Here is a 24577-nt window from a genome sequence, read left to right as displayed (position 1 = left end):
TTAGGGGCTCATTTCCACCACCCCCTTCTCACAGATAGGGAACAAGGGACAGAAAGAACTCTCATCTGCTTAGTAAAAGAGCTGGATTCTGACCTAGGCAATCTTGCTCCAGAGTCCACACTGAGCCCGAGTGGGCAGCACGTGACCCTGCATCATGCACGTGTAAGCGGTACTTACATCTAATTGTGTATCTCTGGCCAGTGGAACACTGAAACAAAATTGCTTTTCTATTACTTGTTTTTCATGACTATTGCTGCTGATAGTTGGCCTGATAAAAATGTGTTTCTAATTGTTATAAAGTATAGAATTTACAACATTTCCCTATGCCAAATTTATAGATAATATATTTATACCCTGTTTCACAAGTAAATTGCCTATATACTTTCACACTAAAGGAAAGAACTCTCTGAAAGTAACATCTGCTTGTAATGTATCCTATACCTACTGTTCAAATGTGTAGAGCATTTCATTTGGTCCTCACAGCAAGTTCATGAAGTAACATAGGTGTTATTTTCTCAGAGTGAAAAGCAAAGAACCACGCATGGGAAAATCAAAGACAATAATCAGTCAGATTAGTTCCAAAAAATACAAGAAGGAAAATGACAGATGTAGTGATTGATGAAGTTGGTTTGCCCATATCAACTGTTGAATAAGTCAGACAAACTGCTTAAGATACTAGGGAGAGGTCTGTAAGCCCATTAAGACTACTGTGTTCTGAATACCATTCTGTGGGGTTACATAAGGAGAAACCAAACTCTTTAACCTTCAAAGACTTATAATTTGAAGAGATACACACTTAAGTCCATGTAAAGAAGAAAAATATTTAACACAGCTCCATCTCTCTCTCTTTCTTTTTTCAATACTTCACAGCTTTTGGGATCTTAGTTCCTCAATCATGTCCCCAGACCTGGAAGCACAGAGTCCTAACCACTGGACTGCCAGGGAATTCCCAACACAGCTCCATTTTATCTCCTGATAAAATACTTGAAAAAAGTGCCTGTCTGCTAATCAAATATCCAAATTATTTACAGGATTATTGTTAAAGTGTTAAAGCTATTATTGAGGGAAGAATAAATAGCGCAGTGAAAGCACTGGGTAAGTTTCTCAAAAGGATGCAGAGGATTTAACGTTGACGGGTAGAATGAAGCTGCAGCCAGAGGAGCTGTTGTAACTCGCTTGCTGCTAGAAGTCAGGAGTCACTTTAATAAAAGTTTCTATTGTGTGAACTCAGAACTGAGATCTGAAATGCAGGTAATGATGGATCTTGAGGGTAGGTAGCATGTAGGAAGAGTAAGCACTGAACTCTCTTGATTTCTTGTTCGGCAGTAAGGTTGTGTTGCAGAAAAGGAGTTTTATGATGATAAAAATTCTATACTGTATTTCTAGTTTGAAGGTTACTGCCTTTACCTGTTGTGATCTTAGTTGCACATTTTTGACTGTTGTGCTGTGCTGAGTTGCTCATTGCTCTGACTCTTTGCAACCCCATGGACTGTAGCCCACCAGGCTTCTCTGTCCATGGGGATTCTCCAGGCAAGAATACTGGAGTGTATTGCTGTGCCTTCCTTCAAGGTATCCTCCCAACCCAGGGATTGAATCCAGGCCTCCCACATTGCAGGTGGATTCTTTACCCTCTGAGACACCAGGGAAGCCCATGAATACTGGGATGGGTAACCTATCTCTTCTCTAGGGGATCTTTCCGACTCAGGAATCAAAGCAGGGTCTTCTGTATTGCAGGCTTGCAGAAGATTCTTTACCAACTGAGCTACCAGGGAAGCCCTTGATAGACATAGCTTATTCATCTCTCTTATTTGACCCCTCCCTCCTACCCTCTTATTCACAATACACTTCAAACATTTATGGTAATGAAGTAAAACAAATTCCAGTGGACTGGGTCAAGGTGTACATGTGAGAGCTGACTGAGGAAAAGAAAGAGCCGATTCTTATCAGCGTGTTATGACAGAACCGGGCAGACATACCACACGTACCCAGGAGCTAGACCCAGGGATTATTTCAGAGGTCACACCAAAACAGCTTTATTTCTGCTTTTAATTCCAATTACATATGACAGTTTACCTCAACATAACCTACAGATAAATTCAGAACCTGAGAAGGTGTAATAGTTACACATCTTATCAGAATTTTGTTTACTACAAACCTTACAGTCTTACTGTTAAGCAGTGTATGGCCTTAAAACACTATGCCAATTTCTCTGAATGTCTATTTCTTTATCTGTAAGGGATGGGATTGAACTGGGAAGAGATGTAAACTCCCAAATCAGCTAAAACTGCGATTCTAGGCACTGTGACATGCAGAAATGATCTTTCAATACATTGTGTTACCTTAGCATGCTTCAGCCAGCTCTTCTCTCATTGTGTGATAAAGAGATGCCCTCCAGAAAGCAATACTATTGTTTAATACTTGAACTCACAAACATTTATTTTTGCTATATCATTACTAGCATTTTATTTATATTTTAATGTTTTTTTTCCTTGTCATCAAATATAGTTGTTTCTTCACATTGAATTCTCAGAAGGAAGAAAGAAAGCTTATATTCTGTTTCAAGTCAGTTTCATCTTTTAAGGCTTGAAATACATGGCATGTTAAGTCTCACATGGATGTATTGATAATCAAAGTATCTAGGGAAAAATCAAGCCACCCCTCTCTTCTCATCTACCCTTCTGTTAGAGGAAATGTAACAAAGGGAGGGGAGGAGAAACAAGGAAAATAGAAAAAACGCTTTTCAAGATTTTGAACTATCACAATCCAAATAAAGTGCTTACAAACGTCCTTCCCTGTAAACACAGGATGCTGAGAGTCTAGCCTGTCTTGAGAGTGTGTTTCTTGCCCCTCCTGCTCCATGCCGATTGCTCTGTGCAGCTTCACCCCTGCCCTCCTCACCGTGATTGCCTCCCTCAGCTCTGCCTTCCTGGTGCTCTGCCTGCCCTCCACACCTCTGCTCTGATTGCTCTGTCCCCCCGTGGCTCCCTCTAAGCTGCCCTGCTCCTCCGTTATCTTCTTCTACTTCAGTAACCCTTTCCGTGCGCTCCGTTTCTCCCCCTGCCCTCCAATCACTCTTGTGATCTTTCTGGCCCATGAAGCTTTTGCTGTGATCGCTTTCCTTGATTTTTCTCTGATTTCTTTGCCCTCTCTGGCTTTCTCTGCTTACTTTAGAACTCATAAAACCTTTAAAGGTTCAGAGATTAATTTCAGTTTGGATAAGCACGCAAACTTGTGAGTGCTTATGCCAATTCTTTACTAAAACTCTGGATCTAAAAATCTCACTGGGAAGGTGAGCATTATAAAAGTTCAAGTACTTGGAATTTTATCAAGAGAATAATTTCCCCTCAAATACTAGCCTTTCTGCTTCTAATTCTGGGTACAAAGAAAAGAAGATGGCCATTGTTTACTGTGCATAGTGTATCATCTTTCTTTGCACGTGGGCTCTATATAAGATTAGAAAACCTAGGAGGGTGCTGAGAAGGAGCCCAAGCAAGCACTTTTTTAAATTCATTCAGTATAGGTTTATTAAATGCCTACTACATGGTGCTGCTGCTGCTGCTAAGTCGCTTCAGTCGTGTCCGACTCTGTGCGACCCCATAGACGGCAGCCCACCAGGCTCCCCCGTCCCTGGGACTCTCCAGGCAAGAATACTGGAGTGGGTTGCCATTTCCTTCTCCAATGCAGGAAAGTGAAAAGTGAAAGGGAAGTCGCTCAGTTGTGTCCGACTCTTAGTGACTCCATGGACTGCAGCCTACCAGGCTCCTCTGTCCATGGGCTTTTCCAGGCAAGAGCACTGGAGTGGGGTGCCATTGCCTTCTCCCTACCATGTACTAGAATTGCACAAAGCTATACTTCAATCTCAATGAAATAATCATAGATTGACCTTCCATAAATACATTTTATAAACTGTGTATATTGTAACCATAAATTATATAGGAAATGTAAAAACTATTATACCATGTCTCCCTACCACTCTTATTTCACTGTCCAGAATTTAAAAATTAGATATTGGTATTTACGGCTTCCCTGATGACTCAGCAGTAAAGAATCTGCCTGCAGTGCAGGAGACCACTTAATGCAGGAGACCCTGTTCGATCCCTGGGTTGGGAAGAAGCCCTAGAGAAGGAAATGGCAACCCACCCCAGTATTCTTGCCAGGGAAATCCCGTGGACAGAGGAACCCTGCAGCGTACAGCCCATGGGGGGCTCAGGAGTCAGACACAACTTGGTGACTAAACCATCACCACCACTGTTATTTACTTTCTGTTGAGGTAGGAATTGCTAGGTAGTCAGAGTAGGACTCTGAGACCTCGGTCTTATTTTCAGTAAACATCCTGCTCCATTAACCTAAAACTATACCCTTTGTCCCAAATTCCTGGAATGTGTCCTTGGTCTGATAAATGATCAACACTCAGATCCAGGGAAGGGCGGTAATTCACTTCTGTTCCATATGCCTGAGGGAAAAACAACTGGTGATCGTTAATCTTAAACCCATACATCTGGTTGATTGTGAAATGAAAAAGGGTGGTGACTTAATCTGAGGATCAAAAGAAGCCATAAAGATATAAAATTAAACATCTTGACCTTTAAACTGATGGGTTAAAAATGACATATTTTAAGGATAGGAGCCAACCAAAAATGTACAGATTAATATTAGTAAAGATAAAAAACTGCTGCAATCCCTGACTTTTGGGGGACTCTTTACCCCCTCACAGTGTCTATGCTGAGACCTTTGTACCTTCCTTCTCTCTAGTAAATCCTATTCACTTGCTACCATGAGCCTTTGTGTGTCCATGAAGTTCCTTCTTCGGCTCCACAAAGAGGAACTTGGATTCCCGTGTCACGGTTACCTTAAAATATGTATTTCCATCATCCCTATCACAGAGCAGCTTAGGTACTTTTAAATCTAAAGTTTTCCCTCATTCTGTTACCAAACAAAGTTTGTGTGCCTGACATACTGCTGCTGCTGCTAAGTCACTTCAGTTGTGTCCAACTCTGTGTGACCCCATAGACCGCAGGCCACCAGGCTCCCCCGTCCCTGGGATTCTCTAGGCAAGAACACTGGAGTGGGTTGCCATTTCCTTCTCCAATGCATAAAAATGAAAAGTGAAAGTGAAGTCGCTTAGTCGTGTCCGACTCTTAGCGGCCCCATGGACTGTGGCCCACCAGGCTCCTCCGTCCATGGGATTTTCCAGGCAAGAGTACAGGAGTGGGGTGCCATTGCCTTCTCCGCAGGAAGGCTTACTATGGGGCAAAGCACGGAGAACAAGTAGTTAATGCTCAAAAACACCTACCTCTCTGATGCTTTGTGAGGGAGAAGTTTTTATAGGCAAAATGTGGGGTATGGGGTGCAGAGTGTGTGACTTCCTTCTGATTGGCTGGTGGTAAGGTGATAGAGAAGTATCCCAGGAATCCTGTGCTCAGCCTGAAGTTATCATCCTCCACCTGGATGAGGGCCTTAGGTCTACAAAATAAGTGTTATTATATACTTCCCTGGGTATATATTATATACTCACCTGGGTATATATTATATACTCCCCTGGGTATATATTATATGCTCGCCTGGGTATATATTGTATACTCCCCTGGGTATATATTATATACTCGCCTGGGTATATATTGTATACTCCCCTGGGTATATATTATATACTCCCCTGGGTATATATTATATACTCACCTGGGTATATATTGTATACTCCCCTGAGTATATATTATATACTCCCCTGGGTATATATTATATACTCACCTGGGTATATATTGTATACTCCCCTGGGTATATATTATATACTCGCCTGGGTATATATTATATACTCGCCTGGGTATATATTGTATACTCCCCTGGGTATATATTATATACTCACCTGGGTATATATTATATACTCCCCTGGGTATATATTGTATACTCCCCTGGGTATATATTGTATACTCGCCTGGGTATATATTGTATACTCGCCTGGGTATATATTGTATACTCGCCTGGGTATATATTGTATACTCCCCTGGGTATATATTGTATACTCACCTGGGTATATATTGTATACTCACCTGGGTATATATTGTATACTCGCCTGGGTGGCCTCAGAACCCAGCCCAAAGCAGCACTCTTTCTTGACTGCTCCTGCCTTGTCTCTGCATCCCCTCCCTTCCACGATTAATAACTATTTGAACCTGCCCTTTGGAAGTCATGGAAGATCAAGGAAGCCTATTTCCTACAAACAAGAAATGGGACATAGAAAGGATTTGACCCACAAGTTCCACAGGGTCCTGCTTGGTTTCAATTTCTTCCTTTCCTGGTCAAGTCCCTACCACAAAGAATGAAAAATGAATAGGGTGAAATCATAATTCTTTTGCTTGATGCCTCCATCCATTATGTAGTACAATTCTTTGTTTAGCTTTTATTTTTACATTCTGTAGGAAAGTTGGAAAACTGATTTTTTATAGCCAACATTAAGTCAGATTGCATAATCTGAAAATATCTGAAATGCTAAGCCAAAAAGTAAACTCTATCTTCTGTCCTACTAATATATGGGCATTTGCTCCTGTATCCCTTTGTTATAGGAGTCCCAAACTCATGAGTCACGTCTGTCAAAAGATCTGTTTCACTTGCCTGTAAAATATTTGCAAAATCTGAATGTGAATTCTATAGCAGACTGATAACTGCCACTTTGCCATTCTCTCCAGTAATATCTAGTCATCTACTGCCCTATTTCACACATAACGCACCTAGTTCCATAGGCATTTGTATTTGTAATTCATAACTGAGTATTAAAAGGGAGGTGAGATGTGGAGGGACATGAACTTTTGATAATAAATAACTCAATACACCCTAACAACAGGTGTGCTTGAAATGTCGTGGGAAAATGTAAACTTTGATTAGGGCTCAGTCTCCCACAACTTCTTCATATGGGTTTCTTGATAAGTCCCAAAAGAGCCTTATGCAGTGTTTGGGATGAGTGGGTCTGCAAAGAATTCTCTTTTAGTTGAAGCTGGCAGGAATAAGAACTTTCTTCCAAACATGGGGATATTGCTTTCCATTGCTAACTTTGGTTTCAGGATCAGGAAAATAATGTTTATAGGAAATCCCTTAAGTAAAATTGCATAGGTTTTCAGGCTCTTTTATGATACGGTGAAGTAATGCCTGAGTATGTAGGGCAGTAAGATTACAATTTGTCCATATCCTTAATTCCAGCAGAATCTTACATAGAAAGTATCACTGACAACTGCAAGTTCCTTCAGAAAATCAAGGGGCCAGAAATAAGTTGAATTTACACTGGCTATGCTGCTTCTGAATTCGCCCTGTGGAGCCACCTTGTTTAATATCAGTATCAAATGGAGAAGGCAGTGGCACCCCACTCCAGTACTCTTGCCTGGAAAATCCCATGGACGGAGGAGCCTGGTGGGCTGCAGTCCATGGGGTCACAAAGACACGACTGAGCGACTTCACTTTCACTTTTCACTTTCATGCATTGGAGAAGGAAATGGCAACCCACTCCAGTGTTCTTGCCTGGAGAATCCCAGGGATGGGGCAGCCTGGTGGGCTGCCGTCTACGGGGTCGCACAGAGTTGGACACGACTGAAGCGACTTAGCAGCAGCAGCAGCATCAAAAGTATTGTTGCTACTATACTTCCTACTGTTTTGGAAGCAGTCAGAGTGTGGTATACAGGACAGGATTAACTTTGCCCAGATTTAGGTTTGGCCGTTGCCCTCAGCACTGGGAGGTAATTTCTAAACCTTAAGAATGTCCACTGATAAGAGTATCTTTGTTGGGGGTGAGGGCGGGGTGCAGGGCGGTGCTAGATAGTCTACACTAACAAAATGACTTGTGGTGGAGAACCTTGTCCACGTGGCCTCAGCTCAACCCCTGGATGGGCTGGAGACTAAGGTCAGCCACAGGGATGGTCATCTGTCACATAACTGAGCCCCAACAACACTCTGGACGTTAAAGACCGGGTAAGCGTCCCTGTTGGCGAAGCACATGTGTCGAGACACCGTGTTGAGAAAAATAGGCCCTGTCCACATAGCCCCTCTGGGAGAGGACCACTGGACGCCCCAGCTCTTGTGTCCTGGATCCCCCTCTCTGCAGCTCTTCCCTCTGCTGACTGCATCTGCATCCTTCCCTGTGACAAACGCAGACCATGAATATCACAGCTATTCTGACTTCTCCAAGTCTTTCCAGTGAATTGTTGAACCTAAGGACAGTCTTACAGACCCCTGAAATTGCAGGTGGAGAAGGTTGAATGAGAATCTGAGAATCTGAGAAGGTTGAATGAGAATCAGAATGAGAATCTGCAATACTTTAGAAATTCTGCAGTGACTTTCTCAGTGGTCCAGCCCTACAACGCCAACTGTTGTCAGAAGACAGAGCCCCTCAGACTTTCAGCCTTTATCTAGCTCACAGAAAAGCATCTAGGCATCCAAGCAAAGTAGCCTAAGCTTTCAAGCGACAATACATGGATTCTTCTTCCTCTTTCCAACTTAAGGCCCACAAAAAGAGAGAAAGGAAAGGCAGCCAACTCATCTTTTCTTCATTTTCAACACCTTATTCAATAAGTTTTCCTAAAGCTGCTTCTCAGTATCATCTCATTAAGGAAAAAGATAATTATGATATTAATGCCTTGCTTCCAGTACTGAGTGAAGCCACAGGCATTTAACTTCACACTTCAAAGAAGTGGGTACCAATATAAACCTGACACCTATTATTCAAATGCAAATCTCAGAGTGAGACTGAAAACTCAGTTTCTTTTCATTTCTGACTACAAAGAGCAGATGGCATTTTCAGTGAACTGATCTCAAACTGCCTGTGGGACTGGAGGGAAAACACAGGGATGTGTATAGCTCCACCTTCAAAAGTAACGTATTATATTTGGAAAAATATACATCCAGACTAATTCCACCCCTGATACTAATAACATGCTGCCAAACACTGGGAAAGCTTTTACCCCTACCTATCACTTTCCTCCTTAGGATGAAGTTTCAAACCCTAGAACAGAAACACAGAAAGCCTGCTGGTACACACCCAGGCTTTCCTCTCTCCGAGTATATCTTCTACAAAATAATCACAGGGCACAGCCAATGTGGAACCCGGTACAGACACCAGGGCGGCTACGGACGCCTACTCCTGCTACTTATTGAAGTAGTTATCGAGTACCTGTCACTGTGCGGAGCACAGTCGTTACCTCCTTCCATCCTCCCTACAGCCCTGGAGGGAGGAGGTGCTACTCTTCTCATTTTATAGAGATGAGGAATCCAAAGTTTAGAGAGAGTCAAGGACCTCCGCAAGATCACAAATCTAGCACCTGCGAAATCAGCCTTCCAGCCCCACTCTGTCCACCTCAAAACAGTTTTTTAATTGATGCACATTCGGTGCTTTGGTTAATTAAAGATTCTGATTCTAGCAATTTATCTTCTGGATCCTTAATGGATTGCCAGTTTTCAAAGAATTAAAGTACAGTAAAATATCCTCAAGATTAAAAATACTCAAATTATGCAGAATATAATCAAATTGTTCTTGGATGCTTCAGATGATCCTTTACGTACTGGTAACGTCTCAGGTGCATCAACCAGCAGAAGAGTGATTGTGCTAATGAAGTGTAGGTCAGAAGAATAACATATAGATCAGCTTCCACGTACATATAATCATTACCCTAATTCTCACAAATACTTTTGCAGAGTTCATGATGTAGCAATCTACTAACTTTTATTCAACACAAGTTAACAAATCTTCATCCAGTGCTTTCTGTGTGCCAAATCCCAAGGTAAGCTCTAGGCAGCCATAAGAGTGATATAGTGTCGGTTCTTAAGGAGGACACATTCTGAATTTGGGACAGTGTATTATCCTCCTTGCAACAGAATTACCTTGGGGCTTGCAACAGAATTACCCTGACAATATTTAATTTAATTAACTATGAGGCTTCCCTGGTGGCTCAGACGTAAAGCTTCTGTCTGCAATGCAGGAGACCGGGGTTCTATCCCTGAGTTGGAAAGATCCCCTGGAGAAGGAAATGGCACCCCACTCCAGTACTCTTGCCTGGGAAATCCCATGGACATGGAAGAGCCTGGTAGGCTGCAGTCCATGGGGTCGTGAAGAGTCGGACACAACTGAGCGACTTCTCTTTGAGTGGAATAGTAACAGCAGCAGATGTACATTTTTTAAAATGACAATTGGTATGTTCACTGATATTGTAAAGTGACTACTATTCTCTTTCTTCTCCTCTCCTTTATGTTATCTTTTTCAATGAGCTATAGTTTTTACCTCACACGTCACCCAAGCTCTTTTTGAAACTTTCTCTCTCTCTTACACACACATACATATCTTAGTAAATAAATCATTGTTGGTTGTGTTTATGGTATTATCTAGTATCTATCACTGTTGCAAAAATCCCTCTTATGACACTTGGGAGGGAAGAGAAGCAGGGAAAAAAAGCAGAAGGAAGAAAGGAAAGAAGCATAACCTTCCCTTTGGCAGATGTCTGGGAAAATGAGACCCTTTATGAGATCACTGCATCAAAAGGAAGTAAGAAGTTTCCAGGCTGCCAGTCACGAAGCCACCAAAACTCACTTCTAATGAAAAAAGAAACTGTTAACTCCTGCACTGTTGTAAAATACTTACCAAAGACACCTTCCCTGCTAAGCGTCATTCATTTCAGGAGTGAAATGCTGTAACAGAGAAAAACGCCCAGGGCAACTGGGAACCGGGAAGTGTGTGGTTCAATTGTCCCTGTAGGGGAGGGAAAGCGTCTTTCCTTGACAGCTACCCCTACTTAACTACTGTGCTGTCAGCCCTCCCCCGCATCAGAGAAAATTCAGCCTTCCAGCGGATTCCCTGCCATCTGCCTGATGACTATCAGCCTGCAGTCAACACACCTTGAATGCTTAACATCCTCAGCAATCCCAACGGCTGCCTCTGGGGGGCAATTAGAAGATCCATGGGAAGAAAATCTTTACTTTGCCACTTGGCTTCTGTTTCCAAATTTAGTTGAAATTCTGGAAGACAACATTCAGCTAATTGTTCTTTCCTCATTTTTTTTTCTTCACCTTGATGCTTTTGGGGTATCCATAGCCAACAGCCACGGAAGCTGAGGGGGTGACAAATGGCCATCAGGAAGACTCGAGTTCCCAGAAAATCAGCAGAGGGTAGTAAATTGACAGTGGGGGTGGGGGGGGGGGGGGGGGAAGGTAGGAAGGAATGAAAACAGAACAGAAGAAGCTCAGGTTTTGGCCCCAGAGCTCCACCAGGTATGTGCCAATTTATTCACCCTGAAATCTAAGCGATTCCAGATGGAAACATTTTCGTTTGTTTTTATTATCTCTTTACTTTATTGGGATTTAAGTAGTTAGTATTTGAAAGTTTCCTTGTATAGGGCTAAGAAAGAAGTTAAGACAATTACTCAGAATGTATGGAGGGAAGTAGGGGAGCTTTAATCACTTAGATCACTAGAGTAATCACTTAGATCACTAGAGTATAAGACTCAGTAAAGTCAAGATCTGCTCTTCCAAAATGTATTCTCATGAGAAAGAAAAAAAATTTTTTTTTTATTTTTTTTATACAAAACACATGACTGGTCTTGAGTACAATCGAAACATGTCTCCCTCATCCATTCGGGCCCTAGCAATACCCAAAGCTAAATGACAGTCCACCAGTTCAGTCCAGGGCCTGAAAACTTAGATAATTGCTTGGCACCTTCAAAGTTTGAAAAGTCTTGTGAAAAGTGGTGTGGCTGGTAGAAAGAGTTTTTAATTCAGCCAGTATTGTCCTCCCTGCTACATTTTTGTCCCCGGGTAATTTCTGTCTAATTCCTGTTGTTGCATGATTTCTATACATTTGAACTAATAAACCCTTAAAACTCTTCAATTCAGATCCACGTTAAGATTCATAGCCTACTCGCTTTCCTAAGGCACCCACTTAAGGAGGTCATCAGCTCAAACATATATAATGCCTATGAACAACGGCATTTTTCAATACCGTATTTAAAATTACACTAAAGTTGAAACAAAATCTTCCTAGTTAAAATAGGAAGTGGCCTGGTTTCAACAAAATACTTATTCAACCATTCAACCATACTGTACCTATGTTCCAAGGACAGTTTTTTACCTTCTTAAAGACATTTTAAAATGCAGTGGACATTTCCTGTAACATCTTAACATGGTTTTCAATCACTTTCATGCAGAATTAAACTTAGATTGACTTTACAATCAATACTCAGTATCCTTTTTTCCTAGATTTTTTGGAGACAAGAAGTAGTTCTCTACATTGAAAATAAGAGGTTTTTTTTGCATTCAGTTCAGTTCAGTTCAATTCAGTCACTCAGTCGTGTCCGACTCTTTGTGACCCCATGAATCACAGCACGCCAGGCCTCCCTGTCCATCACCAACTCCCAGAGTTCACTCAGACTCACGTCCATCGAGTCAGTGATGCCATCCAGCCATCTCATCCTCTGTCATCCCCTTCTCCTCCTACCCCCAATCCCTCCCAGCATCAGAGTCTTTTCCAGTGAGTCAACCCTTCGCATGAAGTGGCCAAAGTACTGGAGTTTCAGCTTCAGCATCAGTCCTTCCAATGAACACCCAGGGCTGATCTTCTTCAGAATGGACTGGTTGGATCTCCTTGCAGTCCAAGGGACTCTCAAGAGTCTTCTCCAACACCACAGTTCAAAAGCATCAATTCTTTGATGCTCAGCTTTCTTCACAGTCCAGCTCTCACATCCATACATGACCACAGGAAAAACCATAGCCTTGACTAGATGAACCTTTGTTGGCAAAGAAATGTCTCTGCTTTTCAATATGCTGTCTAGTTTGGTCATAACTTTTCTTCCAAGGAGTATGCGTCTTTTAATTTCATGGCTGCAGTCACCATCTGCAGTGATTTTGGAGCCCCAAAAAATAAAGTCTGACACTGTTTCCACTGTTTCCCCATCTATTTCCCATGAAGTGATGGGACCAGATGCCATGATCTTCATTTTCTGAATGTTGAGTTTTAAGCCAACTTTTTCACTCTCCTCTTTCACCTTCATCAAGAGAAGAATTTCTATTTTGAAGATGCAAATACCTATATATGCGGAATCTAAAACCTGACATAAAAGAACCTATCAACAAAGCAGAAACAGACTCACAGACATAGATAACAGACTTGTAGTTGCCAACTGGCAGAAGGTTGGGAGAAAGATGGACTGGGAGGTTGAGGTTAGCAGATGTTAGCTCTTGTATATGGAATGGATAAACAAGATCCTACTGTACAGCTCAGGGATACGTTCAATATTCCATGATACTGGAAATAGCATAACAAAAAGATTATAAATAAGAATGAATGTATATATGTGTGTGTATGTTTGTGTATCTCCATATACATGCATAACTGAATCTCTTTGCTGTGCAGCAGAAATTAACATTATAAAACAACTCTACTTCAATTTTTAAAAATTTAAAAACAAAAGAATTTCTACCTGTCAGAATCTGAATCAAAAGGAACAAGCATAATAACTTTCTTTTAACTGAAAAGTGAGTGAAAGACCTCAAGAGTATGACTTACACATATCAACTCTCAGGTCAGAGTCCTGAAACAGCAAACAGCCTGTTTCCAGCCTCTAGATCCCGGTTGCATTATTTGTGATTCCCTCGTTAGTAGTTCCTAGAAGCTGGAAGTGAGTTCCAGAGATGTGACTGATGCTTTGAACTCAGTAGGTTTCTGCAGGATGAAATTTTACACCAGGGTTCCAATTAGAACCTAAGGCTGATTACTTACATTTATAGACCTCCTGTCTAAATCCCAGCTTTCCTCATCACTTGATCGATGTTTCTTCACTAGATGATTGATTGTGGGAACATTTTAGTGATTCTTCCTCAGAGATCTTCTTTCTATTGCTTTTGGGGAAGCTCCAACGGCTTTGCTTTAGCAAACAGAGAAGCTGGTAGTTCTGGAGCCTCCCTGCCTCCATTTATAACCCGACAGAACCACTTTCAGCAGTACCATCTTGAGCAAGTTACTAACCTTCTCAAAGTCTTAGTTTCCTTATACATCAATGTAAATACTTAACACACTGATCTTAAGGAGTCCCTTTGAAAATTAACTGTATAAAATATCATAACTGTATAAAATATTCTAAGAGTAACTGTATAAAATATATAAAGTTATATATAATATATAACTATCAATATTATAACTGCATAAATATGTTTATAAAATATTATAAAATATATAGTACATACTATAGTAAGAACTCAAAATATGAGATACTATAAGCTTTTATTATTGTATTATTACATACATTATATATGTGTTTTATATATTATTAGGTTTTTCTGGTTCACTGGAGTCTCACTGGGGTATAACACAAATTACAGCATAACCTAACACACCCTTGAAAATCTCCCTAAGGTAGTATGAGCACTTTTGAGTACAGAGCTTTGAAAAGACACAGCATTTATAGCAAATGTGGTCAGTGCCCTGTTGATATCCTCTTGTGTGTCTTAAATCACTTACTGCGTGCCAACACCTAGAACTCTCTGCCCAAGGAGTTTCCATCAGTCTATGATCACACTGGAGAGTTGATGTCAGGTTGGCCACTCTGGAGACTTAATGTCACTCAGAATTTTCAATCAATGACAACCAAGGAAGTAATAGATTAATGTCACTTTTTCCTTGGCCATCAGTTGGAATAAATGAAATATGTTCTCACTGACCTCCAGATTCCCCTTAAGGAACTGAGCTCCAGACATCCTCACAGATGGATGAAACTGCTCAGAAGACAGCTTTAATTGTGTTCATCTTCTTCTCTACTATCCCAGTATTTGCTGGGATGACCTCCCAAACACATCACTTACACCCAAATCCTTGTCTCTAAGTCAGCTCCTAGGAAACCAAGAAGAGCTCTGGATAAAACCATTATAGTCATGTTTTCATTCAATGAGTGTGGAAATACTATGTTGTCTTTTGCTTGGTGGTTTAGTCACTTAGTCTTAGTCAGACTAAGTTGTGTCTGACTCTTGCAACCCCATGGACTGTAGCCCGCCAGGCTCCTCTGTCCATGGGATTCTCCAGGCAAGAATATTGGAGTGGGCTGCCATTTCCTTCTTCAGGGAATCTTCCCGACCCAGGAATCAAACCAGATCAGATCAGTCGCTCAGTCGTGTCCGACTCTGCCACCCCATGAATTGCAGCACACCAGGCCTCCCTGTCCATCACCAACTCCCAGAGTTCACTCAGACTCACGTCCATCGAGTCAGTGATGCCATCCAGCCATCTCATCCTCTGTCATCCCTTTCTCCTCCTGCCCCCAATCCCTCCCAGCATCAGAGTCTTTTCCAATGAGTCAACTCTTCACATGAGGTGGCCAAAGTACTGTAGTTTCAGCTTTAGCATCATTCCTTCCAAAAAATTCCCAGGGCTGATCTCCTTCAGAATGGACTGGTTGGATCTCCATGCAGTCCAAGGGACTCTCAAGAGTCTTCTCCAACACTACAGTTCAAAAGCATCAATTCTTCGGCGCTCAGCCTTCTTCACAGTCCAACTCTCACATCCATACATGACCACAGGAAAAACCATAGCCTTGACTAGACGAACCTTTGTTGGCAAAGTAATGTCTCTGCTTTTGAATATGCTATCTAGGTCGGTCATAACTTTTCTTCCAAGAAGTAAGCGTCTTTTAATTTCATGGCTGCAGTCACCATCTGCAGTGATTTTGAAGCCCAGAAAAATAAAGTCTGACACTGTTTCCACTGTTTCCCCATCTATTTCCCATGAAGTGATGGGACCGGATGCCGTGATCTTCGTTTTCTGAATGCTGAGCTTTAAGCCAACTTTTTTACTCTCCACTTTCACCTTAATCAAGAGGCTTTTTAGTTCCTCTTTATTTCTGCCATAAGGGTGGTGTCATCTGCATCTCTGAGGTTATTAATATTTCTCCCAGCAATCTTGATTCCAGCCTGTGCTTCATCCAGCCCAGCCTTTCTCATGATGTACTCTGCATATAAGTTAAATAAGCAGGGTGACAATATACAGCCTTGATGTACTCCCTTCCCTATTTGGAACCAGTCTGTTGTTCCATTTCCAGTTCTAACTGTTGCTTCCTGACCTGCATACAAATTTCTCAAGAGACAGGTCAGGTGGTCTGGTATTCCCATCTCTTGAAGAATTTTCCACAGTTTACTGTCATCCACACAGTCAAAGGCTTTGGTATAGACAATAAAGCAGAAATAGATGTTTTTCTGGAACTCTCTTGCTTTTTCCATGATCCAGCGGATGTTGGCAATTTGATCTCTGGTTCCTCTGCCTTTTCTAAAACCAGCTTGAACATCAGGAAGTTCACGGTTCACATATTGCTGAAGCCTGGCTTGGAGAATTTTAAGCTTTACTTTACTAGCACGTGAGATGAGTGAGATACCCCATGCCCAATGGAAGAGAAACCCAAGTAAGACAGTAGGTATTGCAAGAGGGCATCAGAGGGCAGACACACTGAAACCATACTCACAGAAAACTAGTCAATCTAATCACACTAGGACCACAGCCTTGTCTAACTCAATGAAACTAAGCCATGCCCGTGGGGCAACCCAAGATGGGCAGGTCATGGTGGAGAGATCTGACAGAATGTGGTCAACTGGAGAAGGGAATGGCAAACCACTTCAGTATTCTTGCCTTGTGAACCCCATGAACAGTATGAAAAGGCAAAATGATAGGATACTGAAGGAGAAACTCCCCAGGTCAGTAGGTGCCCAACATGCAACTGGAGATCAGGGGAGAAATAACTCCAGAAAGAATGAAGGGATGGAGCCAAAGCAAAAAGAATACCCAGCTGTGGATGTGACTGGTGATAGAAGCAAGGTCTGATGCTGTAAAGAGCAATATAGCATAGGAACCTGGAATGTCAGGTCCATGAATCAAGGCAAATTAGAAGTGGTCAAACAAGAGATGGCAAGAGTGAATGTCGACATTCTAGGAATCAGTGAACTGAAATGGACTGGAATGGGTGAATTTAACTCAGATGACCATTATATCTACTACTGCGGGCAGGAATCCCTCAGAAGAAATGGTGTAGTCATCATGGTCAACAGAAGAGTCCGAAATGCAGTACTTGGATGCAATCTCAAAAATGACAGAATGATCTCTATTCGTTTCCAAGGCAAACCATTCAGTATCACAGTAATCCAAGTCTATGCCCCAACCAGTAATCCTGAGGAAGCTGAAGTTGAACGGTTCTATGAAGACCTACAAGACCTTTTAGAACTAACACCCAAAAAAGATGTCCTTTTCATTATAGGGGACTGGAATGCAAAAGTAGGAAGTCAAGAAACACCTGGAGTAACAGGCAAATTTGGCCTTGGAATACGGAATGAAGCAGGGCAAAGACTAATAGAGTTTTGCCAAGAAAATGCACTGGTCATGACAAACACCCTCTTCCAACAACACAAGAGAAGACTCTATACATGGACATCACCAGATGGTCAACACCGAAATCAGATTGATTATGTTCTTTGCAGCCAAAGATGGAGAAGCTCTATACAGTCAGCAAAAACAAGACCAGGAGCTGACTGTGGCTCAGACCATGAACTCCTTATTGCCAAAATCAGACTGAAATTGAAGAAAGTAGGGAAAACCACTAGACCATTCAGGTATGACCTAAATCAAATCCCTTATGATTATACAGTGGAAGTGAGAAATAGATTTAAGGGCCTAGATCTGATAGATAGAGTGCCTGATGAGCTATGGAATGAGGTTCGTGACATTGTACAGGAGACAGGGTTCAAGATCATCCCCATGGAAAAGAAATGCAAAAAAGCAAAATGGCTGTCTGGGGAGGCCTTACAAATAGCTGTGAAAAGAAGAGAAGCGAAAAGCAAAGGAGAAAAGGAAAGATATAAACATCTGAATGCAGAGTTCCAAAGAATAGCAAGAAGAGATAAGAAAGCCTTCTTCAGCGATCAATCAAACCCAGGTCCCCTGCATTACAGGCTGACTCTTCACTGACTGAGCTACAAGGGAAGCCCTGCTTCTTGGTTGAGGACCTAGCAAAGTATTATAACTGACTTGGTTTAGAGGCTATACAGTACTTGCATGTACTTATATTACTCACATGTATGTGTGCATTCTTGAGACTGTAGTGAGGCTCAACCATGTGGCTCTGCCTTCTCACTCCAACTTCTAGAAGTTGCTCCAGTTTTCTGAGAAAGTCATTTAGTATATGGATCTTAATTCTCCCTCTTCTCCTCCTTTCTTGAAAAACTGACCTCAAATAGTAGCTGGGGCCAAACCAGATACATAGCTTTACATTTCTGGGGAAAGAGGGAAGGCAGCCCAAGGGTATGAGAACTAGGCAGGACGAGGAGAGCTGAGCAGTCGGGAAGATGGACTGGAGTGCATGTTTGAACCTAAGTGCTGCATATATACCATAGAGATCAGGGTTTCTAAATAGTATTTTCTACTAAAAGAGACTATTAAATCATATCCTGGCTTCTCAATGATCTTGTGGCTGGAGAAAAAGAAGTCCTCCAGGAATGATGGGGCTGCATCAGAACTATACAGTGGTCATCTTAGCTCTTACTGGTCAAGTCCAGGGCATTTTGAGCATCAATAGAAAATAATATCACAACTAATTATAACCATTGAAGAAAATACAAATCTGTGAGTTCATGCTGATCTCAACTAATGAATTAAATTTGATGAAAAACAGGATATTTACAAAAGCTTGAAGCATCTCCCACACAAAACACTTCTTAATTACAAAAGGAAAGAAGTAACATTACTGTGGAGAATCCTGGCAAACACCACCTAACTCAAGTGTTCAAATTTAATATCACTAATAACAGAACAAGTCAAAATTATGCACCACCCTGTGATAGGTTGCATAAGAAATTTACTGCTGTGATATTCCTGCTGAAGACACATCACATAACACGAAAATAATCAGAAGGAAATATCAGTAAAACACAGAACAGAAGGACATTGCACAAAATATCTGACGTTCACAAATGTTAAGGCCAATAAAAGTTGAGGAAGAACTGAAGAACTTTCCTAAACTGAAGGAGACTAAGAGATACAAAATCAACATAGTAGTCTAGCCTAGATTCTTTCCACAATGGACATTATGGGAAAACTTAAATGGGGTCTGAAAGTTAAGTGCTAGCAATGTTAATTTTCTGATTTTGGTGGCTATGATTTGATTTTATAAGGAAACATCCTTATATATAGGAAATACACGCAGAAGTATCATGTAGAGCACTTACTCATAAATGATAGAGAAAAAATTATATATATATTCACTATTCTTAAAATTTTTTTCTGTAAATTTGAAAATTTTTCTACTTTGGTAGACAGAGAAAATACCTATAGTTACCAATACTTAGAGAAAGTGAAACAAGTGAAAGCAAAAGTCTGTCAGTCATGTCCAACTCTTTGCAACCCCATGGCCAGAATACTGGAGTGGGTAGCCTTTCCCTTCTCCAGAAGATCTTGACAACCCAGGGATCAAACCCAGGTCTCCCACATTGCAGTCAGATTCTTCATTAGCTGATTCCGCCCCAAAATATCAGTTAACCACTAGAAGACTCTAGTCTAGAAGCTCTACCAACAATATGCAGGTTCTGTCAGTTTTCAGTGCCTCATACCAAAGCATGAATGATCAACCAAAGATCACTAAACTCTTTAGAAAAGCTTACAACATGCCCAAACAAACCAACAAGGGAAAAGTGATCCAGACAAAAATATACATAGGAAAAGAGCATTGGTTCGTTTTTTTTGAATAATACCTATGGAGCCCTCACAAAGTCCACACAATAGAGGAGATGTTTTTTGAATGAGTTCCCCCATTTCCAACACAAGTTTTCAATTTCCCCATGTTCTTTTACATACTCTCCCCAGATAGCTGAAATTTACTAAAGCTATCATTGATTGCTATTTTTAAGAGAGTTGATAAAGCTGAAGATTACTCAAGTAGTAATTACCACATAGGTAACTACTAGATAATTTAGAACACCTAGGTAATTCAGAATCAGACAGACTCGGGTTCCAATCATAATGTGCTAGATTTCCTTCCTGTCTCTTCTCTCCTCATCTGCAAAATGGAGATAATATGGTTGTGAAGAGTAAATGAGATTATATCCACAGTTGAGCCTAGCACATAAAAGGTACTCCTGCAATGATGCTATTGATGGGATTTTTATTATTCACCATTAGCTTTTCATAATCTCAAGATAAGTAGGTCTTTTTGGAAGAGGCCTCAAGCTCATCATGTGTCTCAATCATGTTCTGTCAAAGAACATCCGTGACCCGTGTCTACTGACCATTCTACTCGTGACACCCATTCCACCAATCAGTATCGATGACCCAATTTCCTAGTTATTACACTGTTGTCTCTCAGCATCAAACCCGACCTTGTGTACTCTGTTTGGCATCACCAGGGCTGAGACTTGAAGACCTTTTCTCCTCCTTTGCCAGCAGCTCCACGTTATGCTCTCCCACAAGGGGATGCTAGAGGGAAGTTGTTCCTTCCTGTTTGCATCCTGCTTCCATTCTGATTTTCTGTTGTCACGTTACTTTTCTCTGCCATCTCACTCTAACAGCCCTTCTTCACCCTGACGGTTGGTTCCAGTATAGCTGTTGATTCCACTCTGCAACCCTCAAAGGACCAGCCTCAACACATGACTCAGGGGTAGCTATACAGACCCCCTCTCCAAGTCATTCAATGTTAGTAATCCCAACCTCCTCCCTCCTCCTGCAGTCTGGAGTTGCACTTACTGCTCCCTCTGGGCCTTTTGATTTTGGTAGTACCTATTAACAATAGGTGTTGAACAATTCTTTAAATTCTTTTTATTAAAATAGTGGTTGCATTTTTTACCTCCTGTGTGGACTCAGAGTAGTAAACATGGGTTGTGCATCCTTCTTAGAGTTCCCTTTAGACTCCATCCTAAGGTCCCTTCTGGGAGTAATCTTGAGCCATAAGCTTAGTTCCACACCAACCTGTTCAGTGGAAGCATTTCTCAAGTAACTTTGATCTCAGTGACTGTTCAGGCTAACCACGCCTCTCTGTCAAGGTAACATTTACCACCCCTTCTAATCTTCCATTCAGGTCCACTGGTCCCTTAGACAAGGCGTGTGTGCTTTACCAGGCTGCCAGTCACTTATTTATAGTCTGCCAATCATAGTCTCCCACTGAGATCACCTGTAAAAGGTTCTTGACTCAGACTAATAACATAGCTGACTGCTAAAACCAAAATTAGTAGACAGAGATAGACAAATTCATATGTATCGTATTTTTATTCTGCCTCTCTTCCATTTCTGTATCTCCAGGTCACTCCAAAGATGTCACCAGTGTTTTCCCCAAACATCATTTTCATCTTGGCACTCCCTTCCTCAAGCAGGTATGTATGATGACTCCCTATTGCCTTCCAGATCAAGAATAAACTCCTAAATTAGACCCTGGGTATTATTAGAATGCTCCAACAAATTAGACTGACTACAGTTTCTAGTCTTGAACTGACGTTTCCAGATTGTAGGTCTGATCATTTTTAAAAGAAAGAACTAGTCACAGTCTATAGGTATTCCCACTGGGGGAATAGGGTGCCCAGGAAGTGGGCACAGATCCAGCCAGTCTCAAAGCCAACACTCTGGAAAGTGGTGTACAGGGGAGAGGGCAGACAGGATGCCAAGTCTCCACAGTTCAGTTCAGTTCAGTTGCTCAGCCTTGTCCGACTCTTTGCGACCCCATGGACTGCAGCACGCCAGTCCTCCCTGTCCATCACCAACTCCTGGATCCTACTCAAACTCATGTCCACTGAGTTGGTGATGCCTCCCAACCATCTCATCCTCTGTCCTCCCCTTCTCCTCCTGCCTTCAATCTTTCCCAACATCAGGGTCTTTTCAAATGAGTCAGCTCTTTGCATTAAGTGGCCAAAGTATTGGAATTTCAGCTTCAACATCAGTCCTTCCACAGAATGTGATAAAGTCTCCATGCTGCTGCTATTGCTAAGTCACTTCAGTCGTGCCCGACTCTGTGTGACCACATAGATGGCAGCCTACCAGGTTCCCCCATCCCTGGGATTCTCCAGGCAAGAACACTGGAGTAGGTTGCCATTTGCTTCTCCAATAGGTGAAAGTGAAAAGTGAAGTCGCTCAGTCGTGTCCAACTGGTGGTGACCCCATGGACTGCAGCCTACATCCATGGGATTTTCTAGGAAAGAGTACTGGAGTGGCTTGCCATTGCCTTCTCCGAAAGTCTCCATAGAATCTGCATAAAGTCCAAGAGGGAATCCCTCCAGAAATGGTGCAAGCCTCTTGGAAGAGCCTGAAGTTCTTCTGATCTCAGTCACAAGTTCTTAGGGGCCAAAGCACGTCTTCAGGAGTATTGGTGGTCCAGGAACTCTTTCCCTGACACTGGGAATGCTGTTATGCCCCTTTATAGAAGGCCATTTGTGTACAGTAAATGAAGTTCTTTACCTACATTAAAAGAACTTGAATATTTTGCCTATCTCAGTGGGCATTTTCATTAGCTAAACATATCTATCAGATAAATTAGTATAAAATGACTTTTTAAAAAATACTTATTAAATATATATATGACGGTCATCTTACATAATAAGCTACAATCTTGAACTGATGAATGGTCACTTTTTAGGTTTTATTGCATTATATGTTACCTACAAGAAATATTATCTGTGCTTAATTCATAAGTCTAAAGATGTTGTTCAAGCTATATCTATATGATGCTAAGTAGCCAGCTAAAACTAGGAAATTCAGTCAAATGTCTGCATTTCTGTTCTACATGATATCAAACACCTAGATATTTAAAGATACCTGGACAATTGACATGTCTTAGAGATCAGCCTAAGGAAGGACATGTAAAATGTATTCACACATTTTTAGTGTTCCTACTGAATTTTTACTTAGCTAATTATAATTTTGCTTTAATGTTAAATATTATGTTTGGGTTTTTCCTTAGAAGTTGACTTGTTACTAAATTATCCTTATTTTTGATGTGCCTGTCATGACTTTAAATACATTAGCCATCATTCATTTCATTTCAACATTTTTTCTCAGTTACAGTCTTGCCATTTACTCTATTTTAGCTGTTTCATGATTAGGATATGGCATATTTCAACTTTTTCCCTCTCTTTATTTCTCAAGGATTTATGTTCTTAGCTTGATTTCTTACTTAATATTACAAACTCCTCTGATTTCGGGAATCTATATAAATACTGAGTGCAAAATGAGGGTTATAATCAAAGGAAAGCTTCTGTTAACCTGATTTCACCAAAAAATGAAGATCTGATGAGCAGGGTGGAGGTGGGCGGTACTGCCTATTTAAATCAGTGGCCCACATTGTAAGCTTCACATGTGCCACACACAAGATACTTTAAAATTTCTACTTCTTTCTGTGAAATAAAATATGTTTACTACACATGTATTACTGAAATGCAGTTTATTCATACTTGAACATGAAGAATATACTGCTGTTGATGACTTATGTGGAGGTGGTAAATGTAAGTAGCAATGTATTTATTTTTGTGAATGTCCTTTAGCCCACACTGCTGGCCAAACTTCAGGTTCAGCTTCATTTTACATGTTTCTTAAAGAAGAATTACTCTTACTTAAAAATAAATAAATTCTTAACAATCAGTAATAATTACTTCTATTTATATTTCCTTGGAACATATCATATATTGTATAACTGAATTTAAATACATTCTCAGATGACTAAAATGCCACTCATTTCAGAAGTCCTCTGGAACATGCCTCCCCCAAGAATACCAAGATGTAATTAAGATAAAATACAAACTCTTTTACCCTTATCGTCAAGGCCCTGCCCGATCTGTCAATTACTCATCAATTACTACTCCCTTGTTCATCAATAATATATCCCAGCCATACCAGTCTTCATTTTACATGCTATTCCCTCTACCAATAAGGGGAACTATAGCTTCCCTGATGGCTTCCCTTCCCCTATAGCTCAGTTGGTAAAGAATCCACCTGCCATGCAGGAGACCCCGGTTCAATTCCTGGGTCAGGAAGAGCCATTGGAGAAGGGATAGGCTACCCACCCCAGTGTTCTTGGGCTTCCCTTGTGGCTCAGCTGGTTAAGAATCTGCCTGCAATGCAGAAGACCTGGGTTCGATCCATGAGTTGGGAAGATCCCCTGGAGAAGGGAAAGGCTACCCACTCCAGTGTTCTGGCCTGGAGAATTCCATGGACTATATAGTTCACGGAGTCATAAAAAGTCAAACACGACTGAGTGACTTTCACTTTCACTGCCAATAAGGCTGTTCCTCCAAGTCTTTGCATGGCCAGTTCCTTCTCCTTTGTCACCCCTTACCTCAAGTGTTACGTCCTCGGAGAGGCTGTCTCTAGCATCCCAGCTGCCCTGGGCCCCACTGCCTTGGGTCCTGACGTTATCTGCATCTGACATCAGGGATATCCTTGCTGCTGCCTTCTGTAGGCCGAGTCCCCGGTTGACCTCACTATTATTATTAGCTTGCGCCTTTTCATCCTTTCTGACCATCCAAGTCTGGTCCTTGGATTCTTTCCAGATTCCTGATTTGTTCTCCCACTCTCTGCTGGGAGAACCTGCCTAAAATTTTGAAACGTTTATCTGTGGCC

General features: G+C 41.4%; 1 long non-coding RNA gene across 1 annotated transcript in view; it reads left to right on the top strand.

Annotated features, from left to right (window-relative positions):
- The window catches only part of LOC113902090, a 38651-nt gene that overhangs the window by 9317 nt on the left and 4757 nt on the right, over positions 1–24577 (top strand). Inside the window, exon 3 of the long non-coding RNA XR_003513668.1 lies at positions 21275–21345. This is a non-coding gene — a long non-coding RNA (uncharacterized LOC113902090). The remainder of the gene's footprint in view (positions 1–21274; positions 21346–24577) is intronic.

The sequence above is a fragment of the Bos indicus x Bos taurus genome, chromosome 12 (genome assembly GCF_003369695.1).
Source record: "Bos indicus x Bos taurus breed Angus x Brahman F1 hybrid chromosome 12, Bos_hybrid_MaternalHap_v2.0, whole genome shotgun sequence".
NCBI classification, from domain to species: Eukaryota; Metazoa; Chordata; class Mammalia; order Artiodactyla; family Bovidae; genus Bos; species Bos indicus x Bos taurus.
Note: the sequence above shows the minus strand (reverse complement) of the source record. Positions and strands in the feature narration are given on the sequence as shown.